The sequence below is a fragment of the Talpa occidentalis genome, unplaced genomic scaffold (genome assembly GCF_014898055.3).
Source record: "Talpa occidentalis isolate TD23 unplaced genomic scaffold, MPIMG_talOcc4v2.1 talOcc4.3, whole genome shotgun sequence".
In the NCBI taxonomy this organism is placed as follows: Eukaryota; Metazoa; Chordata; class Mammalia; order Eulipotyphla; family Talpidae; genus Talpa; species Talpa occidentalis.
The window spans coordinates 121,924,869-121,940,143 of record NW_023603184.1 but is presented as its reverse complement, the minus strand read 5'-3'; the positions used below and the strand labels follow the sequence as shown (position 1 = coordinate 121,940,143).

The following is a 15,275-nucleotide window of genomic DNA, read 5'->3' as shown; positions in this document are numbered from 1 at the left end:
TACTGTAAATCTGTAAGTCTGTAAGTACTTTTAAATATGAAACATCTATAGAATTATGGGAGAAACTGCACATTCTTTGACATTCATTTATCTCTAGCTACTAAATATATTGCTCAAATAGATTGCCTGACACAGACCTGATCTGATCCAACATGCTTTGTTTGACCTAGTGATCTTTTCATCTTATAAAGTTATGTCAATTTTATGACATATCAAGGAAAAGAACCTCAAAACTTCCCTGCTGGGAAACTGACAGTCTTTTTGCATAAAATACATTCCTACATGAGAGCTCTTATTTATTATATTAACAGAAAACAGAAGAAAATTTGCATTTTGAGTGCTATGGAAAAAGATCCCAAAGTCATCAGTTGTTCTGAGCAACATATTGTACATGTTCCCACATGACAATTGAGACACACACTCATTTGTTAATCTCTGCAGCAGCAGCTCTTACCATTCAAAATGGAGCAAACCTTTTTCGAAGAAGTTCATTTGAAAGAGGTTAAGAGCAATAGCCTTATTATGACCTCAGAACAGAACCATTTTCTGCTTCATTCAGAATTATGCATCTGAACACAGAGTTCTTGCTGACTCCTAAGATGCCTTTATGCAAATCAGAAAAGGTAATTCCCTGAGTGATCAAGTTAGAAAGCGGGGTGCCTGGCAGTGCACCTTTGTATGTTGTACAAGCTCTACAACAGCATGTTCACCCTGTGAACATCTTTAAATAAGACCTTGATGATTGGTAATGTATGATATTCTTTACAGACTATCGTTAGTCAATTCTAAGAAGGTCAGAATATAATTACAACAGCTAGGTTTCTATTTCTCTCTGAGGATTCCTGGGTAACATCCATCTGAAGAATTGCTACTTAGCACAGCTGTGAACCTCCTGGAAAAGCAGCTCATTCTCCTCAGCTCTTTATTGGAGCTGAGAGGAAGTAAGAATCAAGTTCTTGGTCTACTCAGGAGTAGTCAGGACACTTCATGGCAATGACAAAAACCCAAGTCAACTTGACTTTGGAATGGAGATTGATGCATTTGAAAAGGTTTCTCAATGTCAACACTAATGGCACTTTGGGCTGGATGATCTTTGTTATAGAGCATTTATGGGCCATAATTGGACTCTGCCAAGTGGTTGCCAGTGTCACTACTCACCCAAGGAGGTAACTAAAATGTCTCTAGATATTGATGTCCCTTGGGGGCAATATTTCTCCTAGTTGAAAATCAATGAAGAAAAGTCCAGGAATATCACACTCATACCCAAACAAAAGGGACCCAGGGCAGACTTATTTTCTATGAGCTCAACATGTCCAGGGGTATGAGGGTGTAGGGAGAATCTTTCTCCACATACTCCCAGGCAGGGCACATCTTAAAGTTCAGGAGAGGACTAAGTAGTTCTTTTCTTTGCATTGCCCAAAACAATTCTGTCTGCCTCTCCTCCTCTAATCTTCCTAATAAGTGGAGATCTCAGGTCAATAATGAGAAAGTAAAGTACTTGGTTGGGAAAAAGAAACTCACATTAATAAAGTCTAAACTGTTGCGCTTATTACAAGAGTAACTATCCTAAAAAAAAAAAAAAAACCTTATATAATTTTTCTGAGAAGGGAATTTCAAGGGAAGGAGTGTTTTCTGTTGGCCCCACTGCACATGTATTATTATTCATTAGGTGTCTGCTGCATATTTGACAGTGCCAATATTTGAGTCTCACCAATCTGGCAACAATAATCCCCACTTTCATGGCTGTCCTGAAAATTAACTAATTGAGCACCTAACTCAATACCTGCTATGTAGTAGGCACCAACTGGTAAATGAAAAGCATATACATTTCTTCAACCCATCTTTTGCTAATGTGTAGCTTCTATTGTTGTGTTCTAGTTAGGGCTAATCTATGTCAATTCTCAAATTCAGTAAAAGCTGATCTATTTGGTAGACCACCAACTGGATATTCTTAGTCTGTTCCATCTACACATTTACAAAATAGTTATGACTTTTATCCTGCAAGTTCCTGAGAGGCCTTTGGAATCTAAAACTAACTGAATTCTGAATTCTGTAAAGTCTCCTTTTAGGGCTAAGTATATTTTGGCTTAATAGTATTTCTCTGAAAATAACTAATTGTCCCAAAGATTAGGCAACCAGAAAAAATTTGCTGACAATATTAGCTAATTTAGAATTTCCTATATGAAACTTTATGTCCTATTCATTTCAAATGGGTCCCATGAGGCAAACTTTCTCTAAGAAAATAAAGTTGTGACTCAGGAGCTGAATAAAGGAACTGGTAAGATATAGAACATTTGCCCCCTGAGTCATCAGTTCAAATGTGACCCCAAATTGTTAACATCTGAGTGCTGTTTGCTAACCTCAGCGTGATCACTGGAGGAAGAGAAGCCACATCACATGTACAAAAAAAAAAAAAAAAAGCCAGCAAAATTGTGGGTTGTTCTCAATAGAGAAGCAAGGTTAAAATGAACCCTAGACCTTACCTTTGTCTTCGCCTGCATCTCCCACAGCATTGCCCTAATATAAACCAATGCTGAGATTGATTTTCCAAATAAATCAGGTGTTGCTTTATGTATTTTTTCCTAAATAAATGTCAACTAATAAGACACAAGTATTGTATTTTTGTTTTATCAAAATATCATTGACTAGAGTAGGTTGTATAATGAGTGTAATAATTGCTATAATATCATAACTATAAATAATAAAATAGTACTAATAAACATTTACTGAGAATCTATGATGTGTCAAGCACTATGCTAGCATCTTACATAGATTCCATGATTTAAATTTCAGAACATTACTAGACAGTAATCATTTCAGAGTTGAGGAAATTGAGATGCAAGTCACTTAGTTATTTTATCCAAGCCTACATGTAGCTAATTAAATCCAAACTCAGGCTTTTTAATCCCTGTTTTTCTGGCTCTACAGTCATATTATTTCTGTTATGTGTTTTTATTTCTCACATCTTGCTTACATTGACTGTTTTTTATTCATTTATTTTCTCTATTTTGGGGGTTATCATCTTGACTAGAGAGTCGCAGACTGACCATTAGATTGTGTTTCCAGTTAACCACACTAAGATGGTCAAATCAAGTTATGCTTTAGATTAATCTAAAAAATGTGATACTTAAATCTCTATAAAGGTAGCTTTTATCCAAAAGCAACTTTTTCTAATCATTTTTTAACTAAATAATTCATGGATATGTGTAATTTTCTTAAAATGAGAAATTAGGCAAAAGGAAACCTTAACCATATGTTCGGAATGACCTATATGGAAATTAAAATTAAAAGAAAAATCAGAATAAATGTATAATTTTAGGGAATTAGAAGATGCCTTAACTTTCTTAATCTAAGTGATCTTATGCCATTTTTGAGATGGCTATGAAAATCAATCATTTTTAAAAAATTATAAACTTTCTCATTGACTTAATAATTATGTTGTATAAAGCAAAACCCACTGGAACTACATGAAATAATTTTAGAAGTTCTTAGGAAGTTAATGTTCTGTAAAGTCAGTTTCTAATTGAATTGAGAAAACATTTGTCCTCTTGGCAATCAGAGTCTTAGGAAGAAATATAGATTGACTCGAGTTAAGTTTCCTATGTATTTCTAAATATTCGTATCATGGTTGCAACCATGGAATGCTTGCTTGGTATGGAGTACATTCTAAAACAGAGCAAACTATCATCTCAGTTACCATATAAGTCATTGATTCCAAGTTTTTCATTCTAGAAACAATAGTTTTAGGAGTGACCAATTTTCAGTTAATGGATCTCATTGGGAGAATGAGATATCTCTGGGTTCTGAGTGCTCATGAAGTTGAGGTCAAAGAAAGACCCATTTGGACTAACTACAAGGTCAGTCTAGTGAAAGGCTTCCCCGTGTAATTCAAATGTGGCCAAAATCTGGTAGTGGTGCATGGTAACTGATAGCACATTTTAGCTGGAGAAATTAGCACAAATATCATGGAAAATATACACTTGGGCCAACAGCAACATTAACCACCAAAAGAATACCACCAAATTTATAAGGCATGGGATATTACATTTAATGGGCTATAAACCATAATTAAATTACTTACATATTTTCACTATCCAGTAATGGTGAAGAGTCATGGTTATTAGGTTTAGCTGCAGGAATCTCACCTATAAATATGCTGTGGGGTCAGCAGGATATCCATGTGCAGGGACAACCATGGGTACCCTGCGTCTGAATTGACCTTTATTAAAAGCATCAGGGAGAAACTGTAGGGCCAGCCTTGTTTGACCTCTCAGAACTTTTGAACTATAGTTGTGGAGCACAGTTGCTATAGAAGTCCTATATTCCCCTTGTATTTGACTGCATTTAGAAAATCACTCTGTTTTACAAATTCCAAAAAGGGAAATATCTGTTAGAATCTAAGAGACTGATTCATCTTCCTGGATATTTGGGTAAATTTGAGCAACATTTTTAGGCTGGAGTGGTTTAAAGACATTCCTGTGTACTTCAATACTTAGGCACAGATTCCATTTGCTGGATTAAGTCTAAAATCATAGTTTGAAAACTGGTAACCTGTAGCCTGGATATGACTAACAGGCATATTATGTTTTAAGAAATGTATTTCATTCCACCAAAAGCTGTAAGCATACAATCCTGACCTAATAACCATCCACCAGAGTGGGTTACTAGCTGAGCTGCCACTATGCATGAGCCACCATTTCACCAAAGAGGACCTTGTTGGTTTCTTTTTCTACATACCTGGAGGAATGTAAGTTTTTCACCTCTAAGTTAAATAGAGGCCATTGAAAGAAAATCAAATTCAATTATTTAAGTCCTACCTATTCTGTGGTCCCAAAGTCTAACTTGCAACCTCTGTCAGCACATTCTCTCTCCTTCTCACCAGATCTTAAAATAAAATAAAATCCCCTTTAAACTAATAGTGGCCTGGAATTATCTTTACAAAAAATGTAAGATATAATGAAAATAGGTAAATTATAAAGGTGTATCATTTGAATCTCAAGGCTTAAAGTTACCTTTTAATTCACCTGCTCTTTCCAACAAACCATCACAAGAATTATTATAACCACATTTCTGGTGAATGGTTAGTCAGCTTCTTTCTAGTGCCAAGGAGATTTGACTCACAGAAAGGAATTGGTTCCAGTATCAAAAATCTTTGTATTAAAATAATATTTCTTTTTTTTTTTTAAGAGGCATGTGTTTTTATTTATTTATTCGTTTGTTTTTTTGTTTATACATGCACTGGGTACAGTCAGAAGCGTGGGAGGGTGAGAGAATTCACCAGAGCCAGAGCGGGGAGCAGAGCAGGTAGAAGGACCGAAGTACACTGCTGAGGGGAGCAGTGGGCGGCAGGAGAGGTCTGCGCACCATGTGGGACCCTCATCTGGAGGCCGGGGAGCAGCCGGGGATCGAACCGGCGCCTCAGAGGCTGCGGGCAGCTTCGCAACCCAGCGCTCAACCGCTGCGCCACCGGGGAGGCCCTAAAATAATATTTCTTAAACAAAGCTTATTAGTATCTGAACTTAATTTGGTTTTAATCCAGAATAATGTGTCTTTTTGGTACTGGAATGAGAATCATGATAGACTGATTTATGAACCTTTTTGATGAATGGTCATTATTAAATTAACAAAGAAAAATTTCTTTGACTTAAACACAATATCTTTTGAAAACTAGGTTATTAAAGGGATAATTTTATAAATTTATTTACCCTATCCTTTTGAAAGTCAATAAGGATTTGTGTTATCTCACACAGGAAAAAGAAACCCAGTATTTTCTATATTATAGGGGAAAAAGTGTAGCATAAAAAAATTGCTGCTACTTCTGCCAAACACTTCTTCCCCAGAGGAGTGTTACAAGGCAGTGAAGAAAGCCTTCTCCTCTCCAGAACTGGGTGAGTTTGTAAAAGAAGAGTGAGAAGAGAGGAAGCTGAGGCTGTCAAATAATTTGTCTTGTGTCCTCTCTTCTGTGGCATCTATGAGATTGGCATGTTAGATAGTTTGAACGAGGAGAGGAACAGGCATATTTTCCCACATGGAACAATCAAAGGAGGAGGGTCATGCCAACGTGGGTCTAGTCCATTCAGGAAGAGGGAAGAATGGGTTGGTCATATAGGCTTGGGGATGACCAAAGAAGGGGGCCAATAAGTCAGGGAGCCAGAGACTAGCAATTGGCAGCCAGGCCAGCTAGTAGGAAGCTGTCTCAGGGACAAGGAGATGAGCTGTGAGTGAAAGTGGATCCCAAGCTCAGCAAACGCAGACCTGAGCACCGAGTGGAGTCAGTGGGGCAGCACTTTGTCCACCCACCTGGTCATCACCTGAGGGGAACCCCCAAGGGATACAGGAAATTGTCTGAGACACTGAGCCCTTTGTCCAATCTCAGGGACAATTTACATGTTTGGAATTTCTAAGTATTGAGAGTAGCTTTTTTTTCCCCTGCAACCTAGCAGATGTGGGCTCTGGAGGGTTCACCAGGTTATTTCTAGAATAAAGGAAGGAGCATTTCATATATTAGCATGAGTTAAAGTTTGACACTTTAACCCTTCTTGAAAATTGTGTTTAAAAACTAATGTTTCCTATTTGGTGAAGTTGCCATTGCAAGGCTGGTTTGCAGCCCCTTTGCCGGCTCCTCCTTCCCAGGGCACACCACCTCTCTCCCAAATCCTAGGCAACCCAGAGAGGGTCATCACATCTGTGTTCACACAGAAATCTCACTGGAAAAGGACCCATTGTGCCAGTTTTCTTCTGTCCTGACATCCCTACTTGTCTGGCACTTAGCCCTCGCTGAACATGAGAAACCATCTAGAGAACCTGAAAAACGGACACAGGTCAGGGGATGTTCCTAGTTAAATGGCCTGACTGAGATCACAGGCATAGATATTCCTTCAGAGCGCCTCAAATGACTTTTTATGTGCAGCCCAAGGTGAGAACTTAGTGTGCTGGGCCGAGGACTCTGGCTTTGGGGAAGTTGTAGCAAAGTGTTCACCTGAGGCAAGCTTCCAGTTGGCCCATCATGTGGATTTCCTGGGCGTTGCTGCTACTTTTGCCAAATACTGCTCCCTCCCTCAGCTCAGACAGCTCAGCCTGCCCCTTCAGTTTCCAGCAGAGGTGATGCTGATATGCCAGAGTCCATGAGGAACCTAAACTGGGCTTCACGAAGCCAGTTACCAGTTGGGCCAGGGTTCAAACTTCTGACACTGACTTTATCACCAGTGGACTTCATGAAGGGAAAACAAAGTCCAATATAAAGGAAGCTTCAAATCAAATGATGTTTTCAGTCAGTGCAAAGATAAGACATTGGCCAAATATGATAGGAGAGAACTGTTTCACTGCAGTGTTCATTCTCGCATCCTGAATCTGTATCTGAAGAGGCTGCCATGCTACCCTGGATGATTACAGACCATCCTGATATCTCGTGGAGAACATTCATTCAATTAACTTCATTTAATGATGACTCCTGGTGTGAAGCTCTGAGCTGAAAATAAAATGAGTGAGACACCCAACTTCCTGCCTTTGGGAAACTCATGTTTGTCTGTTTGTTTCCAATTTTAGGAACAACTTTTATTTAGTCAACATATAGGAACATAAAATAGTATACAGTTTCACTTGTTTCCAAATAGATTCAACATAGTTACTGCACTAACAAATATTCTCCAAAATAAGGACAATATGATATACCCTGGTGAAGGAGAGTGAGTGAGCAGGGTAAGGAAGAAATGGAAAGAAAATCTCATAAAAACTAATGAGTGCTGCCAGCAAGTAGTATATTACTTGGCTCCATACTCCTGGAAGTGCTAGGAGCGGGTTCCTTGATTTAGCTCAGACTTTAAATAACCTCCCAAAAGAGTCCAATCCATAAACTATTTAACTGAAACTTTTTATTTTATAAAATAGGTAAGAATTTTGAGGGGAAGGAATGTAGCAATTGGGAGAAGTCAGCACATAGAAAGTGTGATAATAAATGTTACCTTTCAATGGGAAAGAATTTGAGATAATTTCCTGAGTAATTCATGAAAATGGAGCATACAGGCCTGTGGCCTGTTAAAATCTTGAGCTCATTTCAATACTGTCTTGCTATATGTCATAAACACCACCCAGATTCAGCATGTGGAAGAACCCGGAATGGGAACTCGCATCCCCTCTAATGCCGGTCATGTCTCTATAGCAATAACTAAACTGATCTGGAACTGGGAAAAATTTCACAGAGGTGGGGCATGGTGAGAAGTTTTATAAGATGTCACATGTGTTGGAAACTTAGTAATAAAAGTTTATAAAATTTTAACCTTCAGCTTTTCCTTTTAAAAAGGTGACAAAGCAAATAGGGAAGTGATAGAAAAATGTATTTTTAACAGTGTCAGGAGAGCAATGAATTCTAAGTTCAAGTCGGTCCTTTTAAACGTATCTTAAAACTGCAAACAAGTAAGAGTTGGACAAAAACTATGGATCACTTGTCTGTTTTTGGCCATTTGTTGTGTGATTCTCATTCATCCAATTCTCAGAGCATGATGAAGAAGCTCTCCATTTACTTTCATGCTAGGTTATTAGTATGCATAAAATTGTATGTCCAGCATCAGAAATACTAGGTATAGTTTTCCTTTTTAGAAAGTGCTCTGCAGTTATAGAGTTAAAAAAAAATACAGCTTCTTGATAATCTGTAAGAGAGTTAATGCCGTTCAAATTTATTTTCTTTGGGAAAAGTGAGTATGAACTGCCACATTCTGACGTCAACATTCCACCCTTTTGCTTATTCTCTAGGTCCACAGCATTATTTCTGGAGGCAATGAGTTAGGCATTTTATTGAGAATAGTTTGTGTCTGAAATAATAAGCGTGTACATATTTTGTAAATTAATTATCCAAAACCAAAATTTATTAATTGAATAGATAAAAACGTCAGGCATTTTATAGGAACAGTCTAATTCAGAACCCGAAGAGGGAAGAGTAACAGCGTACATCCCTGGATGAGACAGGAAGCGCAAAAGATCACACCACTAATCCCAAATCCATTTGATTGGGTCAGAGGCTTCCCAGGTGCCTTTGTGGCACTAATTATCTCCTATGCTTACTTAGGTGTGTTTCTTTGTTCCTGTGTTTGTTTAAGAGTATAAGTTTAAGTCATGTCCTGTTATCAATCATTGTTACAGCTCATAATAGTTCAATGAGAAAGTCAGTTTATGAAAGGGAAGGCCTTGACCTGAATTAGCAGTCAGGTGAGTGAAGCCACCTTTGAGCTGAGAAATGCTATATATCAATATATCATCAACCAAACTCTGTTTATTATCAGGAGATTAAGATTTGCATAGAATTACATATTTTGCCAATATTTGGCCAAAACACTGTGATTTTGGATCTATTTGCCAATAGCCCTAACTGCTGGAAAGATGCCCCCCTATGTTTGAATGACTTAAAAGCTGTGATAAATTCTCTTTAAGTGGAGATAAGATTTACACAGGCTAGTTACTCTACACTGTAATGATTTTTAGAAATAAGTGAATAAAAATTGCTGCAGTTATAGCTGGGGTCAGTAAGGTGTTTGTAAGACTTAAGCAACTTACATTACAGATACAGAACAGTGATTCTTTACATCAGCAGTCTCTACCCTGAAATTATTTTAACCCTGATAAATTTGTGATCAGGAAACAGCAGATGCTTTTTGGAATGCCTGTGTGTGAGGCATTCTGCATAGGGTGCAGAAGTCAGAGAAAAATGAGAGACATCATCCTCACATTCAGGAAATTCACAATTCTTCACAGTGACCCTTAACTTGAATATTGTTAACCAACACTACATTTGAAGTGTACCTATTTCGATTAGCAATGGAATGGGGTGGGGGCATACATTTGCTACAGTGAATTAAAAAGATGTCAACAATAGGGGAAGCACTTCCTCAGCCTGCTTCATTTACCTCATTTATCACCCTCTTTGTTTACACTGTTTCCCCCCTGTCCTGGCTTTTGGTAAGCACATGGAGGAATATTGTTCTCTCAGATCTGTATTCTAGATTCCCCTAGTCCCACCTTTTTATCCCTTTTAAAATATATTCTATTTCATTTGAAAGCAGTGTGCTGAAGGAGGAAGAAAAGTGACATGAAAAGCTTTTAAAGAATGAAATTTCAAAAATGTATTGGTGGCAAGGACTCTTACCTACTTTACCTTGACAAAGCAAAACAAAACAAAACCCCCAAACAAAAACTCATGGCAACATTCCTTAAAGCAGCCCGCTCGCTCACCGACAATACAGGCATGTTGGAGGTCCTGGCTGCGGAGCAGGCTGCTGTGCTTCTGCTGCAGGAGCCGGTGGCAGGCAGCCCCTGCCGGGCGCTCACTTGGCTACAACAGCAGCCGCAGCAGCAGGAAAAAAACAATTCCTCCCCCAGTCCTTCAAGTTGAGACTGGCCATAACAAGTGCTTTACTTTCAGAGTAGCAGAGCTTAATCTGTCTTCCCTAACTATCCAAATTATCTAGACAGCAAAGGAATTGTTCTTCAGCATGTCGATGGGTGCTTTCTACCTCAGGTATGACACATCAGAACTTCAAAAGCATCAGCTTCTTAGGGTTGTTATTCCAGTAAAGTTCGTGTGCACTGCTGAATTGAGACATCAAGGGTAGGCAACTGGAGAGACCGATGAAATGGAGTAGTCTGTGACATTTCTTTGAGCAAAGCATTTTTAAATTATTTTTTAATTTATTATTAATTTATTACACCCTTCATATGTAATCAGAAATCAATCTGATATTCAATAATAATGGTATTCTGAAGCATGTTAGTAGACCTAGGAACAGTAGGATTCTGTTGCTTTATAATAACTCTAATTTACAAGAGTACAAATAATAAATCCTTGCTCTGGACTTGGATGGACAAGGCATCATCGTAAGAGAACAGTTGAACTTAGAAGTATTGTTTAGTATCCACATTGAGTAAGTCTAATTTTACTTTTTCTGTTTTCTGATACTAAGTATTGGATAACACAGTCCTAATAGAAGTGAAATAGCATTTACATGTCAGATTAACTCTGATGTACAGCTTCCACATCGTGCAAAACATAATGAATGATCAATATGCCATAAATATGAAATAAGATAAAAGATATAATTTTAAATAGTGATGAGATTCCCGATTTTGAATTCCTGAGCCCTTATTCCTTAAAAACTAGTGCCGATTTCTATAAGAAAAAGCTTAACTTTATCAGAATAAAAATAATTTTAATTCACTTTAATCAAATATCTACATTTTTAATAGATCCACATGTATCTCCCCAGTATTATTTTTAGGAAGAAGAAATTAAGGGAAATAAAACAAATTCCTACTGACTATCTATCACAATTCTACTTTATCCTCCCAGCAACCTGTGATGGTTTTATTACCTCTGCTTTTGCAGAGGAAGGACTTCGGTTTAAGTAACTTGCCCAGGTTTGTAGGGTAAGTGGCAAAACAAAGAATCACTGTCCAGGCAGTCTACCAAAATTTTCCATCTTATCTATCTCCAAAACTCTGATAAGCCATCACAACATAAAGGGAAAAGTTGTTTGCTTGTGTTTCTTTGGTGGAAGGATGTAAAGTTAGAAAGATGGTAATACTTTGAGTTTAGTGTGCAGACACCTAAATTCATCAATTTCCTTTCTCACCTAGCATGGGAGGAGATGATGGATCTTGTCATTTTTTTTATCATTCCTGTTCTAATAATTTTAAGAATAGTGAATAGTATAGGAATAATTAAATTGTTTAACATTAACAGACTGAATTATTTTAACTAAATATAGTCTTTATGACAGTCAGAAAAGCTGTATTTTAACTTCAAAAAACAGTTTTTCTTTCTCTCAAAATGTGATTTCCACAATGACTTTTATTGGCTTAGTGGGAAGACTGCCATCTACTGAATCAATAATACTTTTTCATGTACTACCTGATAAATTCTTAAAAACAGTACTGTATAGAAGTTAAAGGCATAAATACCTCTACATATATAGATATGAATCCGTCTACACATGCAAATGAGAGTCTTGCCACTTCCCCTTTGCCTATTTACCTGTGACTTGTTCTTAGACTCCAGATATGCAAAAAAGATGCAACCTTTGGAAATTCAGGCACTCAGCTGAAAATCTAATTTGTATAGAATTGGATTTATTTACTACAAAAAAATTCTAAATGATCTGCTCCATTGTTTGTCATCAGGCCTACCAGTCATGATATAACTAATGGGCTAAAACATATTTCTCCCTCACATCTCTGCTCCTACCTCATACTTTTATCATAAATCCAGAAATAGAAACTAAAGTTTTTCAAAGTGACTTTTATAATTTTTCACTGTCGTTGTGAACATAGGCCCTATTATCTAAAAAAGTTTGTTGCTAAGTTAAAAACAATCCAAAAAGACAATTTTTTAGGACACTCTTTGTCCTTCAGCCACATGGTCATCTCACCAAAAGGAAACTGTTTAATTTTCAGATTTATTATAATTAGTGATACAATATCCAATCATGCGGATTAATTGAATGGTTGCCCCCTTTCTTGCCCTGAGTTGCCCATTTTTTTTTAAAGATTTATTTATTTATACAAGAACTGGGGTACAGGCCAGAGGCTCAGGAGGGTAAGAGAATCCACCAGAGACAGAGCAGGGAGCAGAACAGGCAGACGGACCAAAAACACTGCTGAGGGGAGCAGCAGGCGAGACAGGAAAGGTCTGCTGCACCATGTGGGTATTTCCCTAGCCTGCTGGGAATCAAACCCCCACCACGGAGGGTGCGGACAGCCTTGCCACAGAGGCTGCAGACAGCCTCACAGGGCTGTGCTCAACCGGCTGCACCACCAGGGAGGCCCCCATTTTTCTTCTTTAGCTCACTGACAGCCCAGCATTGAAGTTAGCAGCAAATGAGTATATTCCCTCCTACTAGATCTTTTTGTTTATTTGTTTTTGGTTCTTGGGATATGTTACCCTTTGGAAGAATGAAAGTTTTGTCTTGGGTTTGATCATTTGAAGGACAGCTAAGTTAGGATTTAATACTTTTCTTTAGCCCAGGACTCCAATAAAGTGGCAAGTGGGTTTTGTATGAAAAATCTTTCCACCTCTATAGGTGGAATATAGATAAAGGTAATATAGCTATTACCTTTCTCTTGATTGATATTTCTAGAAAAATGCCATTAAATTTTGTAAAAAACTGACTGAAACACATTAAAAAGTGCTGAATTTTCAAAGTTTGTATTTTAATATAATATTCAAATACATAAGATTTTAAACTTAAAAATGATCAGGAAAAGAGAAGATGAAAAATCTACAATATTTCTTCATTATAATTAATTTCAACAAATGCTTATGATATATAATCTGTATTGTTATGTAATGAAAATATGTAATAATAACTGATACATAATATATATGACAAAGTTGATTACTTTGTTTTGTTTTCATGGATAATTAAGTCCATTAATATTGCAGATATATAAATCAACGTATAATGAGCTTTAGGATAATCCCTATTCGTATGGCTTTATTAATAAAGATAACTTAATCTGTAGCTTCCTAGAAACTGCCCCAACTTCCTCACACATATCTTTGTAATTAAAGTTTCCCACCAGGGCCTCCACGGAGGCTCAACAGTTGAGCGCTGGGCTGTGAAGCTGCCTGTAGCCTCTGCAGTGCCAGTTTGATCCCCAACCGCCGGACGAGGGTCCCACATGGCGTGCAGATCTCTCCTGCTGTCCGCTGCTTCCCTCAGCAGTGTATCGTCAGTCTGCCTGTTCTGCTCCCACTCTGGCTCTGGTGAATTCGCTCACCCTCTTGCTCTTCTGACTGTACCCAGTGCTTGTATAAATAAATAAATAAAATCTTTAAAAAATAAAAAATAAAAAATAAATAAAGTTTCCCACCAAAACTTCAAAATGAGAAGGAAATAAATTACACAATTATCACAGATTTGTTGGTAACCAAGATTTAAAAATGGGCAAGATACAAACTGTTTCAAAGTGAAACTATCCTCACTAGAAAAGATGAGAAAATTTCCCAGAGAAAAATAATAGAAAATATAAATGTTATATGTTTGAAAGAAACATTTTAAAGTTGTTGAATGTTTGGTGATTCTGCCAAATATGTTGCCCAACTATATGACTATTTAAACACTTCAGATTTCTGATGTACTAGGTTTTTTTTACATATTTAAAAGGGCAACAGAGAACATAGAACTATATAACCTAAGATAGTTCGGATGAAAATATTGAATACTTTGTTGTTTTCGTTCATCTATAAAATGCGACTTTGAGGATTTAGTCTGCAAGCTCATGTCCAAGTCTCTGATGGTATAATTTCATGAAATGTCTATATATCATTACTTTTTCTTCATCCTGCTTCTTTCCTGTGTTGTATCCACCTACAGTTATAACTGTAGCATCCTCCCTCCAGCATCTCCGCTCTCCTGGATCAGTCTTCTGCTAAGAAGAAAGTTGGTGAATATTTGTGTAGCATTTTGCCTTTTAAAAAAATGATGATGATTCCACAAAAAAGAAAATGTAAAAGTCTACAGGTACAAATACCATATCAGAAAAGAAATTTTTCATTTTTAATGAACATTCTCTAATTATCCTGAGCTTTCACTTATCATTCTATCATTTCTTAGACTTTTCTCAGACGTCTTAGTTTCTTTCTTCTTCCCAAATCCTTTATTCTCTGTTTATTGCCCTTGTATAGTATGGGGGTTAGGCTTTTATTTATTTTAACTCCTCCAATGTACATTTGACTTTTACCATAAATATTCTATTTTTATTTTTATTTTTTTTTTTAAATTTTTTTCTTTTATAGAGGCATGTTTTATTTATTTATTTATTTGTTTGTTCGTTTGTTTTGTTTGTACATGCACTGGGTACAGTCAGAAGCGCGGGAGGGTGAGAGAATTCACCAGAACGGGGAGCAGAGCAGGCAGAAGGACCGAAGTACACTGCTGAGGGCAGCAGCGGGCGGCAGGAGAGGTCTGCACGCCATGTGGGACCCTCCTCCGGTGGCCGGGGAGCAGCCGGGAATCGAACCGGCGCCGCAGAGGCAGCGGGCAGCCTCGCAACCCAGCGCTCAACCGCTGCGCCACCGGGGAGGCCCCATAAATATTCTAATGAGCACTTACGTCAGCTTTATCTTCCTGCACCCATGAGCCAGTTCTGTTTGTGAAAACTTTGGTGAAGGATCAACTCTCTGGTGGTTTGAGTACAGAACTAGAAATTAAGAAATAAGTATTTTAAACTCGGTTCTGTTAGATAAATTGTCAACTATAGCTTAGAGTTTATGTAAATATCTTTTTCTC

General features: G+C 37.5%; 1 long non-coding RNA gene across 1 annotated transcript in view; it reads left to right on the top strand.

Moving 5' to 3' along the window:
* The first annotated feature begins 576 nt into the window (after positions 1-576).
* LOC129146651 (uncharacterized) overlaps positions 577-15,275 on the top strand; it is a 118,320-nt gene continuing 103,621 nt past the window's right edge. The window contains exon 1 of the long non-coding RNA XR_008553629.1: positions 577-623. This is a non-coding gene — a long non-coding RNA (uncharacterized LOC129146651). The remainder of the gene's footprint in view (positions 624-15,275) is intronic.